A 21,682-nucleotide genomic window follows, 5' to 3' on the forward strand; every position below is an offset into this window, starting at 1 on the left:
CAGCAAAAGTACCCGCTTGTGGGAAGACCCAGTTCCTCCATTTGCATTCCCTCTATGTCCATCTACTCTCATCCAGGCACTGGTCCCTCTGGAGACCCACCCTTCCTTCCCCTGGTGGACCATGGCTCCTGCCAACATTGTGTGGCAATACCACTGGCAACACTGAAGCATCTCCAGGAAAAGAGAAAACCCATCAGACTCCCGGAAACACCAGGCCCCTGTGCACTAAAGAAGGGTCTCCCCTGCTTTGCGCTGGGCCTGCCTCCGGCCCCCGATGAACGTGGACCTCAGTTTTCTCTGGGACACCCAGCAGACCAGCACGGCGCGACTCGCCTTGGCCAAAACGTCTCCAGTGCACAAGAGGAGGAGAGTTATCCTCCTGTGCCACGGCCCAGAACCCCCTAGTACGGCTGAACCCTACCGCCGAACACCCACTAGGAAATCTTCCCGGGCAGGCCAACGTCTTCCCCCAGGCCTTGAGCTCTGGATCACCCATGCATGCCGAAACCAAAGGAGGACTGACACTCAGAGGACCACGGGCTCGGGGTCCTAACGCCAGGTGAACTCGGCAGAAAGGGGCCTTCCCTTCCAGGGTCCATTCCGACACGGCCCCCGTCGAAAAAGGGCCACAGGGTTCTCCCCTCCACCACCCAGCTCACTGCAGCCCCCTACCTGTACGTGGTGGACCTCAGTTTCGATGAGAGAGACGGTATAGAGTTTTCACTCATTTTGTTCAGCTTCCAAGGAATGTTTTTGTGGGAGTCATCATCGATCCACGCTTGTGACCCTCACCTGGCAAGGAGCAACCTCGGTGACCTGGGGCGAGGGGACGCTTACCATCGTCAGCTACGAAGGGCCACACTCAGGAAACAGAGGGCACGCGCAGGCGGGCGCTCCCCGTCCTCCCTGGGCATCTTCCCACAGCCAGAGGAGCCGGCGGCAACCTTTCGATCCTTCCGTGGAAACACGACCTGCCGTGCGTATGCAAGGAGACAAAAGAGAGGGAGGCCCGTGAAAAATCACCATGACTGGCCTGCTCCGCAGCCTGCTGCTCCTCAGTTCACACTCTTTAGGGACGGCAGCCTTTTCAGTTGCCCACGCCATGCCGGCCTGAGCTCAGTTCCCATGTGGCTCTTAAGCTGCCCAACAAACTCTTCCCACAACGGGAAAGCCATCTGAGAATCTCCATCCAACTCTACAAACCAATCTCACCCTGACTCCTTCCCTCCACAGGATGCCCAAGCAAGAAAGGACGAACCTGAGAAAGTACGTCCTCTGCAAAGCTCCTGCCTTTCTGGGCCATCGCCACGGGCATCTGGGAGCCCCACGTGACATGGATTCCAACAGGAGCTCCAGCCCCACCCATACGTTCCAATGCCTGAACCCCACAACTTGTGCAGGAGAGGAGACCCTCAACGCCTGTCCAGCGCCTATGAAAGGCACTTGGCAAAGAGGTGAATTTCATCACTCTCTACTTCCTTCAGGCACAGGCAACAATCCTTACGAATGACTTTGGACCCAGTTAGGCCTTTCCACTACCCAAACCATTCACGGCTGTCCTACGCTCAAAAACGAGACGCTGACGTCTCGGGTTCACATGCGCCTCCTACAAGAGAAGACATCCCTGAGGTCTGCCACCACGGTGGCTCATTCGGGATCCAAAGCGCGTATGGGCTCTCTCAGGACGCACATCGACCACCATGCATGCGGCCTCACGGGCGCACCGAAAGCACACAAGGATACTAAGGCTCTTTCCTGAAGCACTTCTGATGCCCCAACTCGAGAGCCAACCATCTATCAGGGGGATCCATTAACACAAGTGGCAGCAAAAGTACCCGCTTGTGGGAAGACCCAGTTCCTCCATTTGCATTCCCTCTATGTCCATCTACTCTCATCCAGGCACTGGTCCCTCTGGAGACCCACCCTTCCTTCCCCTGGTGGACCATGGCTCCTGCCAACATTGTGTGGCAATACCACTGGCAACACTGAAGCATCTCCAGGAAAAGAGAAAACCCATCAGACTCCCGGAAACACCAGGCCCCTGTGCACTAAAGAAGGGTCTCCCCTGCTTTGCGCTGGGCCTGCCTCCGGCCCCCGATGAACGTGGACCTCAGTTTTCTCTGGGACACCCAGCAGACCAGCACGGCGCGACTCGCCTTGGCCAAAACGTCTCCAGTGCACAAGAGGAGGAGAGTTATCCTCCTGTGCCACGGCCCAGAACCCCCTAGTACGGCTGAACCCTACCGCCGAACACCCACTAGGAAATCTTCCCGGGCAGGCCAACGTCTTCCCCCAGGCCTTGAGCTCTGGATCACCCATGCATGCCGAAACCAAAGGAGGACTGACACTCAGAGGACCACGGGCTCGGGGTCCTAACGCCAGGTGAACTCGGCAGAAAGGGGCCTTCCCTTCCAGGGTCCATTCCGACACGGCCCCCGTCGAAAAAGGGCCACAGGGTTCTCCCCTCCACCACCCAGCTCACTGCAGCCCCCTACGTCTACGTGGTGGACCTCAGTTTCGATGAGAGAGACGGTATAGAGTTTTCACTCATTTTGTTCAGCTTCCAAGGAATGTTTTTGTGGGAGTCATCATCGATCCACGCTTGTGACCCTCACCTGGCAAGGAGCAACCTCGGTGACCTGGGGCGAGGGGACGCTTACCATCGTCAGCTACGAAGGGCCACACTCAGGAAACAGAGGGCACGCGCAGGCGGGCGCTCCCCGTCCTCCCTGGGCATCTTCCCACAGCCAGAGGAGCCGGCGGCAACCTTTCAATCCTTCCGTGGAAACACGACCTGCCGTGCGTATGCAAGGAGACAAAAGAGAGGGAGGCCCGTGAAAAATCACCTGACTGGCCTGCTCCGCAGCCTGCTGCTCCTCAGTTCACACTCTTTAGGGACGGCAGCCTTTTCAGTTGCCCACGCCATGCCGGCCTGAGCTCAGTTCCCATGTGGCTCTTAAGCTGCCCAACAAACTCTTCCCACAACGGGAAAGCCATCTGAGAATCTCCATCCAACTCTACAAACCAATCTCACCCTGACTCCTTCCCTCCACAGGATGTCCAAGCAAGAAAGGACGAACCTGAGAAAGTACGTCCTCTGCAAAGCTCCTGCCTTTCTGGGCCATCGCCACGGGCATCTGGGAGCCCCACGTGACATGGATTCCAACAGGAGCTCCAGCCCCACCCATACGTTCCAATGCCTGAACCCCACAACTTGTGCAGGAGAGGAGACCCTCAACGCCTGTCCAGCGCCTATGAAAGGCACTTGGCAAAGAGGTGAATTTCATCACTCTCTACTTCCTTCAGGCACAGGCAACAATCCTTACGAATGACTTTGGACCCAGTTAGGCCTTTCCACTACCCAAACCATTCACGGCTGTCCTACGCTCAAAAACGAGACGCTGACGTCTCGGGTTCACATGCGCCTCCTACAAGAGAAGTCATCCCTGAGGTCTGCCACCACGGTGGCTCATTCGGGATCCAAAGCGCGTATGGGCTCTCTCAGGACGCACATCGACCACCATGCATGCGGCCTCACGGGCGCACCGAAAGCACACAACGATACTAAGGCTCTTTCCTGAAGCACTTCTGATGCCCCAACTCGAGAGCCAACCATCTATCAGGGGGATCCATTAACACAAGTGGCAGCAAAAGTACCCGCTTGTGGGAAGACCCAGTTCCTCCATTTGCATTCCCTCTATGTCCATCTACTCTCATCCAGGCACTGGTCCCTCTGGAGACCCACCCTTCCTTCCCCTGGTGGACCATGGCTCCTGCCAACATTGTGTGGCAATACCACTGGCAACACTGAAGCATCTCCAGGAAAAGAGAAAACCCATCAGACTCCCGGAAACACCAGGCCCCTGTGCACTAAAGAAGGGTCTCCCCTGCTTTGCGCTGGGCCTGCCTCCGGCCCCCGATGAAAGTGGACCTCAGTTTTCTCTGGGACACCCAGCAGACCAGCACGGCGCGACTCGCCTTGGCCAAAACGTCTCCAGTGCACAAGAGGAGGAGAGTTATCCTCCTGTGCCACGGCCCAGAACCCCCTAGTACGGCTGAACCCTACCGCCGAACACCCACTAGGAAATCTTCCCGGGCAGGCCAACGTCTTCCCCCAGGCCTTGAGCTCTGGATCACCCATGCATGCCGAAACCAAAGGAGGACTGACACTCAGAGGACCACGGGCTCGGGGTCCTAACGCCAGGTGAACTCGGCAGAAAGGGGCCTTCCCTTCCAGGGTCCATTCCGACACGGCCCCCGTCGAAAAAGGGCCACAGGGTTCTCCCCTCCACCACCCAGCTCACTGCAGCCCCCTACGTCTACGTGGTGGACCTCAGTTTCGATGAGAGAGACGGTATAGAGTTTTCACTCATTTTGTTCAGCTTCCAAGGAATGTTTTTGTGGGAGTCATCATCGATCCACGCTTGTGACCCTCACCTGGCAAGGAGCAACCTCGGTGACCTGGGGCGAGGGGACGCTTACCATCGTCAGCTACGAAGGGCCACACTCAGGAAACAGAGGGCACGCGCAGGCGGGCGCTCCCCGTCTTCCCTGGGCATCTTCCCACAGCCAGAGGAGCCGGCGGCAACCTTTCGATCCTTCCGTGGAAACACGACCTGCCGTGCGTATGCAAGGAGACAAAAGAGAGGGGAGGCCCGTGAAAAATACCATGACTGGCCTGCTCCGCAGCCTGCTGCTCCTCAGTTCACACTCTTTAGGGACGGCAGCCTTTTCAGTTGCCCACGCCATGCCGGCCTCAGCTCAGTTCCCATGTGGCTCTTAAGCTGCCCAACAAACTCTTCCCACAACGGGAAAGCCATCTGAGAATCTCCATCCAACTCTACAAACCAATCTCACCCTGACTCCTTCCGTCCACAGGATGTCCAAGCAAGAAAGGACGAACCTGAGAAAGTACGTCCTCTGCAAAGCTCCTGCCTTTCTGGGCCATCGCCACGGGCATCTGGGAGCCCCACGTGACATGGATTCCAACAGGAGCTCCAGCCCCACCCATACGTTCCAATGCCTGAACCCCACAACTTGTGCAGGAGAGGAGACCCTCAACGCCTGTCCAGCGCCTATGAAAGGCACTTGGCAAAGAGGTGAATTTCATCACTCTCTACTTCCTTCAGGCACAGGCAACAATCCTTACGAATGACTTTGGACCCAGTTAGGCCTTTCCACTACCCAAACCATTCACGGCTGTCCTACGCTCAAAAACGAGACGCTGACGTCTCGGGTTCACATGCGCCTCCTACAAGAGAAGACATCCCTGAGGTCTGCCACCACGGTGGCTCATTCGGGATCCAAAGCGCGTATGGGCTCTCTCAGGACGCACATCGACCACCATGCATGCGGCCTCACGGGCGCACCGAAAGCACACAAGGATACTAAGGCTCTTTCCTGAAGCACTTCTGATGCCCCAACTCGAGAGCCAACCATCTATCAGGGGGATCCATTAACACAAGTGGCAGCAAAAGTACCCGCTTGTGGGAAGACCCAGTTCCTCCATTTGCATTCCCTCTATGTCCATCTACTCTCATCCAGGCACTGGTCCCTCTGGAGACCCACCCTTCCTTCCCCTGGTGGACCATGGCTCCTGCCAACATTGTGTGGCAATACCACTGGCAACACTGAAGCATCTCCAGGAAAAGAGAAAACCCATCAGACTCCCGGAAACACCACGCCCCTGTGCACTAAAGAAGGGTCTCCCCTGCTTTGCGCTGGGCCTGCCTCCGGCCCCCGATGAACGTGGACCTCAGTTTTCTCTGGGACACCCAGCAGACCAGCACGGCGCGACTCGCCTTGGCAAAAACGTCTCCAGTGCACAAGAGGAGGAGAGTTATCCTCCTGTGCCACGGCCCAGAACCCCCTAGTACGGCTGAACCCTACCGCCGAACACCCACTAGGAAATCTTCCCGGGCAGGCCAACGTCTTCCCCCAGGCCTTGAGCTCTGGATCACCCATGCATGCCGAAACCAAAGGAGGACTGACACTCAGAGGACCACGGGCTCGGGGTCCTAACGCCAGGTGAACTCGGCAGAAAGGGGCCTTCCCTTCCAGGGTCCATTCCGACACGGCCCCCGTCGAAAAAGGGCCACAGGGTTCTCCCCTCCACCACCCAGCTCACTGCAGCCCCCTACGTCTACGTGGTGGACCTCAGTTTCGATGAGAGAGACGGTATAGAGTTTTCACTCATTTTGTTCAGCTTCCAAGGAATGTTTTTGTGGGAGTCATCATCGATCCACGCTTGTGACCCTCACCTGGCAAGGAGCAACCTCGGTGACCTGGGGCGAGGGGACGCTTACCATCGTCAGCTACGAAGGGCCACACTCAGGAAACAGAGGGCACGCGCAGGCGGGCGCTCCCCGTCCTCCCTGGGCATCTTCCCACAGCCAGAGGAGCCGGCGGCAACCTTTCAATCCTTCCGTGGAAACACGACCTGCCGTGCGTATGCAAGGAGACAAAAGAGAGGGAGGCCCGTGAAAAATCACCATGACTGGCCTGCTCCGCAGCCTGCTGCTCCTCAGTTCACACTCTTTAGGGACGGCAGCCTTTTCAGTTGCCCACGCCATGCCGGCCTGAGCTCAGTTCCCATGTGGCTCTTAAGCTGCCCAACAAACTCTTCCCACAACGGGAAAGCCATCTGAGAATCTCCATCCAACTCTACAAACCAATCTCACCCTGACTCCTTCCCTCGACAGGATGTCCAAGCAAGAAAGGACGAACCTGAGAAAGTACGTCCTCTGCAAAGCTCCTGCCTTTCTGGGCCATCGCCACGGGCATCTGGGAGCCCCACGTGACATGGATTCCAACAGGAGCTCCAGCCCCACCCATACGTTCCAATGCCTGAACCCCACAACTTGTGCAGGAGAGGAGACCCTCAACGCCTGTCCAGCGCCTATGAAAGGCACTTGGCAAAGAGGTGAATTTCATCACTCTCTACTTCCTTCAGGCACAGGCAACAATCCTTACGAATGACTTTGGACCCAGTTAGGCCTTTCCACTACCCAAACCATTCACGGCTGTCCTACGCTCAAAAACGAGACGCTGACGTCTCGGATTCACATGCGCCTCCTACAAGAGAAGTCATCCCTGAGGTCTGCCACCACGGTGGCTCATTCGGGATCCAAAGCGCGTATGGGCTCTCTCAGGACGCACATCGACCACCATGCATGCGGCCTCACGGGCGCACCGAAAGCACACAACGATACTAAGGCTCTTTCCTGAAGCACTTCTGATGCCCCAACTCGAGAGCCAACCATCTATCAGGGGGATCCATTAACACAAGTGGCAGCAAAAGTACCCGCTTGTGGGAAGACCCAGTTCCTCCATTTGCATTCCCTCTATGTCCATCTACTCTCATCCAGGCACTGGTCCCTCTGGAGACCCACCCTTCCTTCCCCTGGTGGACCATGGCTCCTGCCAACATTGTGTGGCAATACCACTGGCAACACTGAAGCATCTCCAGGAAAAGAGAAAACCCATCAGACTCCCGGAAACACCAGGCCCCTGTGCACTAAAGAAGGGTCTCCCCTGCTTTGCGCTGGGCCTGCCTCCGGCCCCCGATGAACGTGGACCTCAGTTTTCTCTGGGACACCCAGCAGACCAGCACGGCGCGACTCGCCTTGGCCAAAACGTCTCCAGTGCACAAGAGGAGGAGAGTTATCCTCCTGTGCCACGGCCCAGAACCCCCTAGTACGGCTGAACCCTACCGCCGAACACCCACTAGGAAATCTTCCCGGGCAGGCCAACGTCTTCCCCCAGGCCTTGAGCTCTGGATCACCCATGCATGCCGAAACCAAAGGAGGACTGACACTCAGAGGACCACGGGCTCGGGGTCCTAACGCCAGGTGAACTCGGCAGAAAGGGGCCTTCCCTTCCAGGGTCCATTCCGACACGGCCCCCGTCGAAAAAGGGCCACAGGGTTCTCCCCTCCACCACCCAGCTCACTGCAGCCCCCTACCTGTACGTGGTGGACCTCAGTTTCGATGAGAGAGACGGTATAGAGTTTTCACTCATTTTGTTCAGCTTCCAAGGAATGTTTTTGTGGGAGTCATCATCGATCCACGCTTGTGACCCTCACCTGGCAAGGAGCAACCTCGGTGACCTGGGGCGAGGGGACGCTTACCATCGTCAGCTACGAAGGGCCACACTCAGGAAACAGAGGGCACGCGCAGGCGGGCGCTCCCCGTCCTCCCTGGGCATCTTCCCACAGCCAGAGGAGCCGGCGGCAACCTTTCGATCCTTCCATGGAAACACGACCTGCCGTGCGTATGCAAGGAGACAAAAGAGAGGGAGGCCCGTGAAAAATCACCATGACTGGCCTGCTCCGCAGCCTGCTGCTCCTCAGTTCACACTCTTTAGGGACGGCAGCCTTTTCAGTTGCCCACGCCATGCCGGCCTGAGCTCAGTTCCCATGTGGCTCTTAAGCTGCCCAACAAACTCTTCCCACAACGGGAAAGCCATCTGAGAATCTCCATCCAACTCTACAAACCAATCTCACCCTGACTCCTTCCCTCCACAGGATGCCCAAGCAAGAAAGGACGAACCTGAGAAAGTACGTCCTCTGCAAAGCTCCTGCCTTTCTGGGCCATCGCCACGGGCATCTGGGAGCCCCACGTGACATGGATTCCAACAGGAGCTCCAGCCCCACCCATACGTTCCAATGCCTGAACCCCACAACTTGTGCAGGAGAGGAGACCCTCAACGCCTGTCCAGCGCCTATGAAAGGCACTTGGCAAAGAGGTGAATTTCATCACTCTCTACTTCCTTCAGGCACAGGCAACAATCCTTACGAATGACTTTGGACCCAGTTAGGCCTTTCCACTACCCAAACCATTCACGGCTGTCCTACGCTCAAAAACGAGACGCTGACGTCTCGGGTTCACATGCGCCTCCTACAAGAGAAGACATCCCTGAGGTCTGCCACCACGGTGGCTCATTCGGGATCCAAAGCGCGTATGGGCTCTCTCAGGACGCACATCGACCACCATGCATGCGGCCTCACGGGCGCACCGAAAGCACACAAGGATACTAAGGCTCTTTCCTGAAGCACTTTTGATGCCCCAACTCGAGAGCCAACCATCTATCAGGGGGATCCATTAACACAAGTGGCAGCAAAAGTACCCGCTTGTGGGAAGACCCAGTTCCTCCATTTGCATTCCCTCTATGTCCATCTACTCTCATCCAGGCACTGGTCCCTCTGGAGACCCACCCTTCCTTCCCCTGGTGGACCATGGCTCCTGCCAACATTGTGTGGCAATACCACTGGCAACACTGAAGCATCTCCAGGAAAAGAGAAAACCCATCAGACTCCCGGAAACACCACGCCCCTGTGCACTAAAGAAGGGTCTCCCCTGCTTTGCGCTGGGCCTGCCTCCGGCCCCCGATGAACGTGGACCTCAGTTTTCTCTGGGACACCCAGCAGACCAGCACGGCGCGACTCGCCTTGGCAAAAACGTCTCCAGTGCACAAGAGGAGGAGAGTTATCCTCCTGTGCCACGGCCCAGAACCCCCTAGTACGGCTGAACCCTACCGCCGAACACCCACTAGGAAATCTTCCCGGGCAGGCCAACGTCTTCCCCCAGGCCTTGAGCTCTGGATCACCCATGCATGCGGAAACCAAAAGAGGACTGACACTCAGAGGACCACGGGCTCGGGGTCCTAACGCCAGGTGAACTCGGCAGAAAGGGGCCTTCCCTTCCAGGGTCCATTCCGACACGGCCCCCGTCGAAAAAGGGCCACAGGGTTCTCCCCTCCACCACCCAGCTCACTGCAGCCCCCTACGTCTACGTGGTGGACCTCAGTTTCGATGAGAGAGACGGTATAGAGTTTTCACTCATTTTGTTCAGCTTCCAAGGAATGTTTTTGTGGGAGTCATCATCGATCCACGCTTGTGACCCTCACCTGGCAAGGAGCAACCTCGGTGACCTGGGGCGAGGGGACGCTTACCATCGTCAGCTACGAAGGGCCACACTCAGGAAACAGAGGGCACGCGCAGGCGGGCGCTCCCCGTCCTCCCTGGGCATCTTCCCACAGCCAGAGGAGCCGGCGGCAACCTTTCGATCCTTCCGTGGAAACACGAACTGCCGTGCGTATGCAAGGAGACAAAAGAGAGGGAGGCCCGTGAAAAATCACCATGACTGGCCTGCTCCGCAGCCTGCTGCTCCTCAGTTCACACTCTTTAGGGACGGCAGCCTTTTCAGTTGCCCACGCCATGCCGGCCTGAGCTCAGTTCCCATGTGGCTCTTAAGCTGCCCAACAAACTCTTCCCACAACGGGAAAGCCATCTGAGAATCTCCATCCAACTCTACAAACCAATCTCACCCTGACTCCTTCCGTCCACAGGATGTCCAAGCAAGAAAGGACGAACCTGAGAAAGTACGTCCTCTGCAAAGCTCCTGCCTTTCTGGGCCATCGCCACGGGCATCTGGGAGCCCCACGTGACATGGATTCCAACAGGAGCTCCAGCCCCACCCATACGTTCCAATGCCTGAACCCCACAACTTGTGCAGGAGAGGAGACCCTCAACGCCTGTCCAGCGCCTATGAAAGGCACTTGGCAAAGAGGTGAATTTCATCACTCTCTACTTCCTTCAGGCACAGGCAACAATCCTTACGAATGACTTTGGACCCAGTTAGGCCTTTCCACTACCCAAACCATTCACGGCTGTCCTACGCTCAAAAACGAGACGCTGACGTCTCGGGTTCACATGCGCCTCCTACAAGAGAAGACATCCCTGAGGTCTGCCACCACGGTGGCTCATTCGGGATCCAAAGCGCGTATGGGCTCTCTCAGGACGCACATCGACCACCATGCATGCGGCCTCACGGGCGCACCGAAAGCACACAAGGATACTAAGGCTCTTTCCTGAAGCACTTTTGATGCCCCAACTCGAGAGCCAACCATCTATCAGGGGGATCCATTAACACAAGTGGCAGCAAAAGTACCCGCTTGTGGGAAGACCCAGTTCCTCCATTTGCATTCCCTCTATGTCCATCTACTCTCATCCAGGCACTGGTCCCTCTGGAGACCCACCCTTCCTTCCCCTGGTGGACCATGGCTCCTGCCAACATTGTGTGGCAATACCACTGGCAACACTGAAGCATCTCCAGGAAAAGAGAAAACCATCAGACTCCCGGAAACACCACGCCCCTGTGCACTAAAGAAGGGTCTCCCCTGCTTTGCGCTGGGCCTGCCTCCGGCCCCGATGAACGTGGACCTCAGTTTTCTCTGGGACACCCAGCAGACCAGCACGGCGCGACTCGCCTTGGCAAAAACGTCTCCAGTGCACAAGAGGAGGAGAGTTATCCTCCTGTGCCACGGCCCAGAACCCCCTAGTACGGCTGAACCCTACCGCCGAACACCCACTAGGAAATCTTCCCGGGCAGGCCAACGTCTTCCCCCAGGCCTTGAGCTCTGGATCACCCATGCATGCCGAAACCAAAAGAGGACTGACACTCAGAGGACCACGGGCTCGGGGTCCTAACGCCAGGTGAACTCGGCAGAAAGGGGCCTTCCCTTCCAGGGTCCATTCCGACACGGCCCCCGTCGAAAAAGGGCCACAGGGTTCTCCCCTCCACCACCCAGCTCACTGCAGCCCCCTACGTCTACGTGGTGGACCTCAGTTTCGATGAGAGAGACGGTATAGAGTTTTCACTCATTTTGTTCAGCTTCCAAGGAATGTTTTTGTGGGAGTCATCATCGATCCACGCTTGTGACCCTCACCTGGCAAGGAGCAACCTCGGTGACCTGGGGCGAGGGGACGCTTACCATCGTCAGCTACGAAGGGCCACACTCAGGAAACAGAGGGCACGCGCAGGCGGGCGCTCCCCGTCCTCCCTGGGCATCTTCCCACAGCCAGAGGAGCCGGCGGCAACCTTTCGATCCTTCCGTGGAAACACGACCTGCCGTGCGTATGCAAGGAGACAAAAGAGAGGGAGGCCCGTGAAAAATCACCATGACTGGCCTGCTCCGCAGCCTGCTGCTCCTCAGTTCACACTCTTTAGGGACGGCAGCCTTTTCAGTTGCCCACGCCATGCCGGCCTGAGCTCAGTTCCCATGTGGCTCTTAAGCTGCCCAACAAACTCTTCCCACAACGGGAAAGCCATCTGAGAATCTCCATCCAACTCTACAAACCAATCTCACCCTGACTCCTTCCCTCCACAGGATGTCCAAGCAAGAAAGGACGAACCTGAGGAAGTACGTCCTCTGCAAAGCTCCTGCCTTTCTGGGCCATCGCCACGGGCATCTGGAGCCCCACGTGACATGGATTCCAACAGGAGCTCCAGCCCCACCCATACGTTCCAATGCCTGAACCCCACAACTTGTGCAGGAGAGGAGACCCTCAACGCCTGTCCAGCGCCTATGAAAGGCACTTGGCAAAGAGGTGAATTTCATCACTCTCTACTTCCTTCAGGCACAGGCAACAATCCTTACGAATGACTTTGGACCCAGTTAGGCCTTTCCACTACCCAAACCATTCACGGCTGTCCTACGCTCAAAAACGAGACGCTGACGTCTCGGGTTCACATGCGCCTCCTACAAGAGAAGTCATCCCTGAGGTCTGCCACCACGGTGGCTCATTCGGGATCCAAAGCGCGTATGGGCTCTCTCAGGACGCACATCGACCACCATGCATGCGGCCTCACGGGCGCACCGAAAGCACACAAGGATACTAAGGCTCTTTCCTGAAGCACTTCTGATGCCCCAACTCGAGAGCCAACCATCTATCAGGGGGATCCATTAACACAAGTGGCAGCAAAAGTACCCGCTTGTGGGAAGACCCAGTTCCTCCATTTGCATTCCCTCTATGTCCATCTACTCTCATCCAGGAACTGGTCCCTCTGGAGACCCACCCTTCCTTCCCCTGGTGGACCATGGCTCCTGCCAACATTGTGTGGCAATACCACTGGCAACACTGAAGCATCTCCAGGAAAAGAGAAAACCCATCAGACTCCCGGAAACACCAGGCCCCTGTGCACTAAAGAAGGGTCTCCCCTGCTTTGCGCTGGGCCTGCCTCCGGCCCCCGATGAAAGTGGACCTCAGTTTTCTCTGGACACCCAGCAGACCAGCACGGCGCGACTCGCCTTGGCCAAAACGTCTCCAGTGCACAAGAGGAGGAGAGTTATCCTCCTGTGCCACGGCCCAGAACCCCCTAGTACGGCTGAACCCTACCGCCGAACACCCACTAGGAAATCTTCCCGGGCAGGCCAACGTCTTCCCCCAGGCCTTGAGCTCTGGATCACCCATGCATGCCGAAACCAAAGGAGGACTGACACTCAGAGGACCACGGGCTCGGGGTCCTAACGCCAGGTGAACTCGGCAGAAAGGGGCCTTCCCTTCCAGGGTCCATTCCGACACGGCCCCCGTCGAAAAAGGGCCACAGGGTTCTCCCCTCCACCACCCAGCTCACTGCAGCCCCCTACGTCTACGTGGTGGACCTCAGTTTCGATGAGAGAGACGGTATAGAGTTTTCACTCATTTTGTTCAGCTTCCAAGGAATGTTTTTGTGGGAGTCATCATCGATCCACGCTTGTGACCCTCACCTGGCAAGGAGCAACCTCGGTGACCTGGGGCGAGGGGACGCTTACCATCGTCAGCTACGAAGGGCCACACTCAGGAAACAGAGGGCACGCGCAGGCGGGCGCTCCCCGTCCTCCCTGGGCATCTTCCCACAGCCAGAGGAGCCGGCGGCAACCTTTCGATCCTTCCGTGGAAACACGACCTGCCGTGCGTATGCAAGGAGACAAAAGAGAGGGAGGCCCGTGAAAAATCACCATGACTGGCCTGCTCCGCAGCCTGCTGCTCCTCAGTTCACACTCTTTAGGGACGGCAGCCTTTTCAGTTGCCCACGCCATGCCGGCCTCAGCTCAGTTCCCATGTGGCTCTTAAGCTGCCCAACAAACTCTTCCCACAACGGGAAAGCCATCTGAGAATCTCCATCCAACTCTACAAACCAATCTCACCCTGACTCCTTCCGTCCACAGGATGTCCAAGCAAGAAAGGACGAACCTTAGAAAGTACGTCCTCTGCAAAGCTCCTGCCTTTCTGGGCCATCGCCACGGGCATCTGGGAGCCCCACGTGACATGGATTCCAACAGGAGCTCCAGCCCCACCCATACGTTCCAATGCCTGAACCCCACAACTTGTGCAGGAGAGGAGACCCTCAACGCCTGTCCAGCGCCTATGAAAGGCACTTGGCAAAGAGGTGAATTTCATCACTCTCTACTTCCTTCAGGCACAGGCAACAATCCTTACGAATGACTTTGGACCCAGTTAGGCCTTTCCACTACCCAAACCATTCACGGCTGTCCTACGCTCAAAAACGAGACGCTGACGTCTCGGGTTCACATGCGCCTCCTACAAGAGAAGACATCCCTGAGGTCTGCCACCACGGTGGCTCATTCGGGATCCAAAGCGCGTATGGGCTCTCTCAGGACGCACATCGACCACCATGCATGCGGCCTCACGGGCGCACCGAAAGCACACAAGGATACTAAGGCTCTTTCCTGAAGCACTTCTGATGCCCCAACTCGAGAGCCAACCATCTATCAGGGGGATCCATTAACACAAGTGGCAGCAAAAGTACCCGCTTGTGGGAAGACCCAGTTCCTCCATTTGCATTCCCTCTATGTCCATCTACTCTCATCCAGGCACTGGTCCCTCTGGAGACCCACCCTTCCTTCCCCTGGTGGACCATGGCTCCTGCCAACATTGTGTGGCAATACCACTGGCAACACTGAAGCATCTCCAGGAAAAGAGAAAACCCATCAGACTCCCGGAAACACCACGCCCCTGTGCACTAAAGAAGGGTCTCCCCTGCTTTGCGCTGGGCCTGGCTCCGGCCCCCGATGAACGTGGACCTCAGTTTTCTCTGGGACACCCAGCAGACCAGCACGGCGCGACTCGCCTTGGCAAAAACGTCTCCAGTGCACAAGAGGAGGAGAGTTATCCTCCTGTGCCACGGCCCAGAACCCCCTAGTACGGCTGAACCCTACCGCCGAACACCCACTAGGAAATCTTCCCGGGCAGGCCAACGTCTTCCCCCAGGCCTTGAGCTCTGGATCACCCATGCATGCCGAAACCAAAGGAGGACTGACACTCAGAGGACCACGGGCTCGGGGTCCTAACGCCAGGTGAACTCGGCAGAAAGGGGCCTTCCCTTCCAGGGTCCATTCCGACACGGCCCCCGTCGAAAAAGGGCCACAGGGTTCTCCCCTCCACCACCCAGCTCACTGCAGCCCCCTACGTCTACGTGGTGGACCTCAGTTTCGATGAGAGAGACGGTATAGAGTTTTCACTCATTTTGTTCAGCTTCCAAGGAATGTTTTTGTGGGAGTCATCATCGATCCACGCTTGTGACCCTCACCTGGCAAGGAGCAACCTCGGTGACCTGGGGCGAGGGGACGCTTACCATCGTCAGCTACGAAGGGCCACACTCAGGAAACAGAGGGCACGCGCAGGCGGGCGCTCCCCGTCCTCCCTGGGCATCTTCCCACAGCCAGAGGAGCCGGCGGCAACCTTTCAATCCTTCCGTGGAAACACGACCTGCCGTGCGTATGCAAGGAGACAAAAGAGAGGGAGGCCCGTGAAAAATCACCATGACTGGCCTGCTCCGCAGCCTGCTGCTCCTCAGTTCACACTCTTTAGGGACGGCAGCCTTTTCAGTTGCCCACGCCATGCCGGCCTGAGCTCAGTTCCCATGTGGCTCTTAAGCTGCCCAACAAACTCTTCCCACAACGGGAAAGCCATCTGAGAATCTCCATCCAACTCTACAAACCAATCTCACCCTGACTCCTTCCCTCCACAGGATGTCCAAGCAAGAAAGGACGAACCTGAGGAAGTACGTCCTCTGCAAAGCTCCTGCCTTTCTGGGCCATCGCCACGGGCATCTGGGAGCCCCACGTGACATGGATTCCAACAGGAGCTCCAGCCCCACCCATACGTTCCAATGCCTGAACCCCACAACTTGTGCAGGAGAGGAGACCCTCAACGCCTGTCCAGCGCCTATGAAAGGCACTTGGCAAAGAGGTGAATTTCATCACTCTCTACTTCCTTCAGGCACAGGCAACAATCCTTACGAATGACTTTGGACCCAGTTAGGCCTTTCCACTACCCAAACCATTCACGGCTGTCCTACGCTCAAAAACGAGACGCTGACGTCTCGGGTTCACATGCGCCTCCTACAAGAGAAGTCATCCCTGAGGTCTGCCACCACGGTGGCTCATTCGGGATCCAAAGCGCGTATGGGCTCTCTCAGGACGCACATCGACCACCATGCATGCGGCCTCACGGGCGCACCGAAAGCACACAAGGATACTAAGGCTCTTTCCTGAAGCACTTCTGATGCCCCAACTCGAGAGCCAACCATCTATCAGGGGGATCCATTAACACAAGTGGCAGCAAAAGTACCCGCTTGTGGGAAGACCCAGTTCCTCCATTTGCATTCCCTCTATGTCCATCTACTCTCATCCAGGAACTGGTCCCTCTGGAGACCCACCCTTCCTTCCCCTGGTGGACCATGGCTCCTGCCAACATTGTGTGGCAATACCACTGGCAACACTGAAGCATCTCCAGGAAAAGAGAAAACCCATCAGACTCCCGGAAACACCACGCCCCTGTGCACTAAAGAAGGGTCTCCCCTGCTTTGCGCTGGGACTGCCTCCGGCCCCCGATGAAAGTGGACCTCAGTTTTCTCTGGGACACCCAGCAGACCAGCACGGCGCGACTCGCCTTGGCAAAAACGTCTCCAGTGCACAAGAGGAGGAGAGTTATCCTCCTGTGCCACGGCCCAGAACCCCCTAGTACGGCTGAACCCTACCGCCGAACACCCACTAGGAAATCTTCCCGGGCAGGCCAACGTCTTCCCCCAGGCCTTGAGCTCTGGATCACCCATGCATGCCGAAACCAAAGGAGGACTGACACTCAGAGGACCACGGGCTCGGGGTCCTAACGCCAGGTGAACTCGGCAGAAAGGGGCCTTCCCTTCCAGGGTCCATTCCGACACGGCCCCCGTCGAAAAAGGGCCACAGGGTTCTCCCCTCCACCACCCAGCTCACTGCAGCCCCCTACGTCTACGTGGTGGACCTCAGTTTCGATGAGAGAGACGGTATAGAGTTTTCACTCATTTTGTTCAGCTTCCAAGGAATGTTTTTGTGGGAGTCATCATCGATCCACGCTTGTGACCCTCACCTGGCAAGGAGCAACCTCGGTGACCTGGGGCGAGGGGACGCTTACCATCGTCAGCTACGAAGGGCCACACTCAGGAAACAGAGGGCACGCGCAGGCGGGCGCTCCCCGTCCTCCCTGGGCATCTTCCCACAGCCAGAGGAGCCGGCGGCAACCTTTCGATCCTTCCGTGGAAACACGACCTGCCGTGCGTATGCAAGGAGACAAAAGAGAGGGAGGCCCGTGAAAAATCACCATGACTGGCCTGCTCCGCAGCCTGCTGCTCCTCAGTTCACACTCTTTAGGGACGGCAGCCTTTTCAGTTGCCCACGCCATGCCGGCCTCAGCTCAGTTCCCATGTGGCTCTTAAGCTGCCCAACAAACTCTTCCCACAACGGGAAAGCCATCTGAGAATCTCCATCCAACTCTACAAACCAATCTCACCCTGACTCCTTCCGTCCACAGGATGTCCAAGCAAGAAAGGACGAACCTGAGAAAGTACGTCCTCTGCAAAGCTCCTGCCTTTCTGGGCCATCGCCACGGGCATCTGGGAGCCCCACGTGACATGGATTCCAACAGGAGCTCCAGCCCCACCCATACGTTCCAATGCCTGAACCCCACAACTTGTGCAGGAGAGGAGACCCTCAACGCCTGTCCAGCGCCTATGAAAGGCACTTGGCAAAGAGGTGAATTTCATCACTCTCTACTTCCTTCAGGCACAGGCAACAATCCTTACGAATGACTTTGGACCCAGTTAGGCCTTTCCACTACCCAAACCATTCACGGCTGTCCTACGCTCAAAAACGAGACGCTGACGTCTCGGGTTCACATGCGCCTCCTACAAGAGAAGACATCCCTGAGGTCTGCCACCACGGTGGCTCATTCGGGATCCAAAGCGCGTAAGGGCTCTCTCAGGACGCACATCGACCACCATGCATGCGGCCTCACGGGCGCACCGAAAGCACACAAGGATACTAAGGCTCTTTCCTGAAGCACTTTTGATGCCCCAACTCGAGAGCCAACCATCTATCAGGGGGATCCATTAACACAAGTGGCAGCAAAAGTACCCGCTTGTGGGAAGACCCAGTTCCTCCATTTGCATTCCCTCTATGTCCATCTACTCTCATCCAGGCACTCGTCCCTCTGGAGACCCACCCTTCCTTCCCCTGGTGGACCATGGCTCCTGCCAACATTGTGTGGCAATACCACTGGCAACACTGAAGCATCTCCAGGAAAAGAGAAAACCCATCAGACTCCCGGAAACACCACGCCCCTGTGCACTAAAGAAGGGTCTCCCCTGCTTTGCGCTGGGCCTGCCTCCGGCCCCCGATGAACGTGGACCTCAGTTTTCTCTGGGACACCCAGCAGACCAGCACGGCGCGACTCGCCTTGGCAAAAACGTCTCCAGTGCACAAGAGGAGGAGAGTTATCCTCCTGTGCCACGGCCCAGAACCCCCTAGTACGGCTGAACCCTACCGCCGAACACCCACTAGGAAATCTTCCCGGGCAGGCCAACGTCTTCCCCCAGGCCTTGAGCTCTGGATCACCCATGCATGCCGAAACCAAAGGAGGACTGACACTCAGAGGACCACGGGCTCAGGGTCCTAACGCCAGGTGAACTCGGCAGAAAGGGGCCTTCCCTTCCAGGGTCCATTCCGACACGGCCCCCGTCGAAAAAGGGCCACAGGGTTCACCCTCCACCACCCAGCTCACTGCAGCCCCCTACGTCTACGTGGTGGACCTCAGTTTCGATGAGAGAGACGGTATAGAGTTTTCACTCATTTTGTTCAGCTTCCAAGGAATGTTTTTGTGGGAGTCATCATCGATCCACGCTTGTGACCCTCACCTGGCAAGGAGCAACCTCGGTGACCTGGGGCGAGGGGACGCTTACCATCGTCAGCTACGAAGGGCCACACTCAGGAAACAGAGGGCACGCGCAGGCGGGCGCTCCCCGTCCTCCCTGGGCATCTTCCCACAGCCAGAGGAGCCGGCGGCAACCTTTCAATCCTTCCGTGGAAACACGACCTGCCGTGCGTATGCAAGGAGACAAAAGAGAGGGAGGCCCGTGAAAAATCACCATGACTGGCCTGCTCCGCAGCCTGCTGCTCCTCAGTTCACACTCTTTAGGGACGGCAGCCTTTTCAGTTGCCCACGCCATGCCGGCCTGAGCTCAGTTCCCATGTGGCTCTTAAGCTGCCCAACAAACTCTTCCCACAACGGGAAAGCCATCTGAGAATCTCCATCCAACTCTACAAACCAATCTCACCCTGACTCCTTCCCTCCACAGGATGTCCAAGCAAGAAAGGACGAACCTGAGAAAGTACGTCCTCTGCAAAGCTCCTGCCTTTCTGGGCCATCGCCACGGGCATCTGGGAGCCCCACGTGACATGGATTCCAACAGGAGCTCCAGCCCCACCCATACGTTCCAATGCCTGAACCCCACAACTTGTGCAGGAGAGGAGACCCTCAACGCCTGTCCAGCGCCTATGAAAGGCACTTGGCAAAGAGGTGAATTTCATCACTCTCTACTTCCTTCAGGCACAGGCAACAATCCTTACGAATGACTTTGGACCCAGTTAGGCCTTTCCACTACCCAAACCATTCACGGCTGTCCTATGCTCAAAAACGAGACGCTGACGTCTCGGGTTCACATGCGCCTCCTACAAGAGAAGTCATCCCTGAGGTCTGCCACCAAGGTGGCTCATTCGGGATCCAAAGCGCGTATGGGCTCTCTCAGGACGCACATCGACCACCATGCATGCGGCCTCACGGGCGCACCGAAAGCACACAACGATACTAAGGCTCTTTCCTGAAGCACTTCTGATGCCCCAACTCGAGAGCCAACCATCTATCAGGGGGATCCATTAACACAAGTGGCAGCAAAAGTACCCGCTTGTGGGAAGACCCAGTTCCTCCATTTGCATTCCCTCTATGTCCATCTACTCTCATCCAGGCACTGGTCCCTCTGGAGACCCACCCTTCCTTCCCCTGGTGGACCATGGCTCCTGCCAACATTGTGTGGCAATACCACTGGCAACACTGAAGCATCTCCAGGAAAAGAGAAAACCCATCAGACTCCCGGAAACACCAGGCCCCTGTGCACTAAAGAAGGGTCTCCCCTGCTTTGCGCTGGGCCTGCCTCCGGCCCCCGATGAAAGTGGACCTCAGTTTTCTCTGGGACACCCAGCAGACCAGCACGGCGCGACTCGCCTTGGCCAAAACGTCTCCAGTGCACAAGAGGAGGAGAGTTATCCTCCTGTGCCACGGCCCAGAACCCCCTAGTACGGCTGAACCCTACCGCCGAACACCCACTAGGAAATCTTCCCGGGCAGGCCAACGTCTTCCCCCAGGCCTTGAGCTCTGGATCACCCATGCATGCCGAAACCAAAGGAGGACTGACACTCAGAGGACCACGGGCTCGGGGTCCTAACGCCAGGTGAACTCGGCAGAAAGGGGCCTTCCCTTCCAGGGTCCATTCCGACACGGCCCCCGTCGAAAAAGGGCCACAGGGTTCTCCCCTCCACCACCCAGCTCACTGCAGCCCCCTACGTCTACGTGGTGGACCTCAGTTTCGATGAGAGAGACGGTATAGAGTTTTCACTCATTTTGTTCAGCTTCCAAGGAATGTTTTTGTGGGAGTCATCATCGATCCACGCTTGTGACCCTCACCTGGCAAGGAGCAACCTCGGTGACCTGGGGCGAGGGGACGCTTACCATCGTCAGCTACGAAGGGCCACACTCAGGAAACAGAGGGCACGCGCAGGCGGGCGCTCCCCGTCCTCCCTGGGCATCTTCCCACAGCCAGAGGAGCCGGCGGCAACCTTTCAATCCTTCCGTGGAAACACGACCTGCCGTGCGTATGCAAGGAGACAAAAGAGAGGGAGGCCCGTGAAAAATCACCATGACTGGCCTGCTCCGCAGCCTGCTGCTCCTCAGTTCACACTCTTTAGGGACGGCAGCCTTTTCAGTTGCCCACGCCATGCCGGCCTGAGCTCAGTTCCCATGTGGCTCTTAAGCTGCCCAACAAACTCTTCCCACAACGGGAAAGCCATCTGAGAATCTCCATCCAACTCTACAAACCAATCTCACCCTGACTCCTTCCCTCCACAGGATGTCCAAGCAAGAAAGGACGAACCTGAGGAAGTACGTCCTCTGCAAAGCTCCTGCCTTTCTGGGCCATCGCCACGGGCATCTGGGAGCCCCACGTGACATGGATTCCAACAGGAGTTCCAGCCCCACCCATACGTTCCAATGCCTGAACCCCACAACTTGTGCAGGAGAGGAGACCCTCAACGCCTGTCCAGCGCCTATGAAAGGCACTTGGCAAAGAGGTGAATTTCATCACTCTCTACTTCCTTCAGGCACAGGCAACAATCCTTACGAATGACTTTGGACCCAGTTAGGCCTTTCCACTACCCAAACCATTCACGGCTGTCCTACGCTCAAAAACGAGACGCTGACGTCTCGGGTTCACATGCGCCTCCTACAAGAGAAGACATCCCTGAGGTCTGC

The 21,682-nt window shown here is 57.1% G+C and overlaps 12 non-coding genes across 12 annotated transcripts; all 12 read right to left on the reverse strand.

The window, feature by feature from the left end:
• Positions 1-683: 683 nt before the first annotated feature.
• LOC144373937 (small nucleolar RNA SNORD116) lies at positions 684-775 on the reverse strand. The gene has a single exon (XR_013433486.1). It is a non-coding gene; the product is annotated as a small nucleolar RNA SNORD116 (small nucleolar RNA).
• Positions 776-2,506: 1,731 nt separating this feature from the next.
• On the reverse strand, positions 2,507-2,598 carry LOC144373948 (small nucleolar RNA SNORD116). The gene has a single exon (XR_013433497.1). It is a non-coding gene; the product is annotated as a small nucleolar RNA SNORD116 (small nucleolar RNA).
• Positions 2,599-4,328: 1,730 nt separating this feature from the next.
• Positions 4,329-4,420, reverse strand: LOC144373949 (small nucleolar RNA SNORD116). Its single transcript, XR_013433498.1, has one exon. It is a non-coding gene; the product is annotated as a small nucleolar RNA SNORD116 (small nucleolar RNA).
• A 1,731-nt stretch (positions 4,421-6,151) lies between these two features.
• LOC144373950 (small nucleolar RNA SNORD116) lies at positions 6,152-6,243 on the reverse strand. Its single transcript, XR_013433499.1, has one exon. It is a non-coding gene; the product is annotated as a small nucleolar RNA SNORD116 (small nucleolar RNA).
• Positions 6,244-7,974: 1,731 nt separating this feature from the next.
• LOC144373927 (small nucleolar RNA SNORD116) lies at positions 7,975-8,066 on the reverse strand. Its single transcript, XR_013433476.1, has one exon. It is a non-coding gene; the product is annotated as a small nucleolar RNA SNORD116 (small nucleolar RNA).
• Positions 8,067-9,797: 1,731 nt separating this feature from the next.
• On the reverse strand, positions 9,798-9,889 carry LOC144373928 (small nucleolar RNA SNORD116). Its single transcript, XR_013433477.1, has one exon. It is a non-coding gene; the product is annotated as a small nucleolar RNA SNORD116 (small nucleolar RNA).
• A 1,729-nt stretch (positions 9,890-11,618) lies between these two features.
• On the reverse strand, positions 11,619-11,710 carry LOC144373929 (small nucleolar RNA SNORD116). Its single transcript, XR_013433478.1, has one exon. It is a non-coding gene; the product is annotated as a small nucleolar RNA SNORD116 (small nucleolar RNA).
• Positions 11,711-13,439: 1,729 nt separating this feature from the next.
• LOC144373930 (small nucleolar RNA SNORD116) lies at positions 13,440-13,531 on the reverse strand. The gene has a single exon (XR_013433479.1). It is a non-coding gene; the product is annotated as a small nucleolar RNA SNORD116 (small nucleolar RNA).
• A 1,731-nt stretch (positions 13,532-15,262) lies between these two features.
• Positions 15,263-15,354, reverse strand: LOC144373931 (small nucleolar RNA SNORD116). The gene has a single exon (XR_013433480.1). It is a non-coding gene; the product is annotated as a small nucleolar RNA SNORD116 (small nucleolar RNA).
• A 1,731-nt stretch (positions 15,355-17,085) lies between these two features.
• Positions 17,086-17,177, reverse strand: LOC144373932 (small nucleolar RNA SNORD116). The gene has a single exon (XR_013433481.1). It is a non-coding gene; the product is annotated as a small nucleolar RNA SNORD116 (small nucleolar RNA).
• Positions 17,178-18,907: 1,730 nt separating this feature from the next.
• On the reverse strand, positions 18,908-18,999 carry LOC144373933 (small nucleolar RNA SNORD116). The gene has a single exon (XR_013433482.1). It is a non-coding gene; the product is annotated as a small nucleolar RNA SNORD116 (small nucleolar RNA).
• Positions 19,000-20,730: 1,731 nt separating this feature from the next.
• Positions 20,731-20,822, reverse strand: LOC144373934 (small nucleolar RNA SNORD116). Its single transcript, XR_013433483.1, has one exon. It is a non-coding gene; the product is annotated as a small nucleolar RNA SNORD116 (small nucleolar RNA).
• Positions 20,823-21,682: the final 860 nt, after the last annotated feature.

Source organism: Ictidomys tridecemlineatus, unplaced genomic scaffold, assembly GCF_052094955.1.
Source record: "Ictidomys tridecemlineatus isolate mIctTri1 unplaced genomic scaffold, mIctTri1.hap1 Scaffold_5318, whole genome shotgun sequence".
In the NCBI taxonomy this organism is placed as follows: Eukaryota; Metazoa; Chordata; class Mammalia; order Rodentia; family Sciuridae; genus Ictidomys; species Ictidomys tridecemlineatus.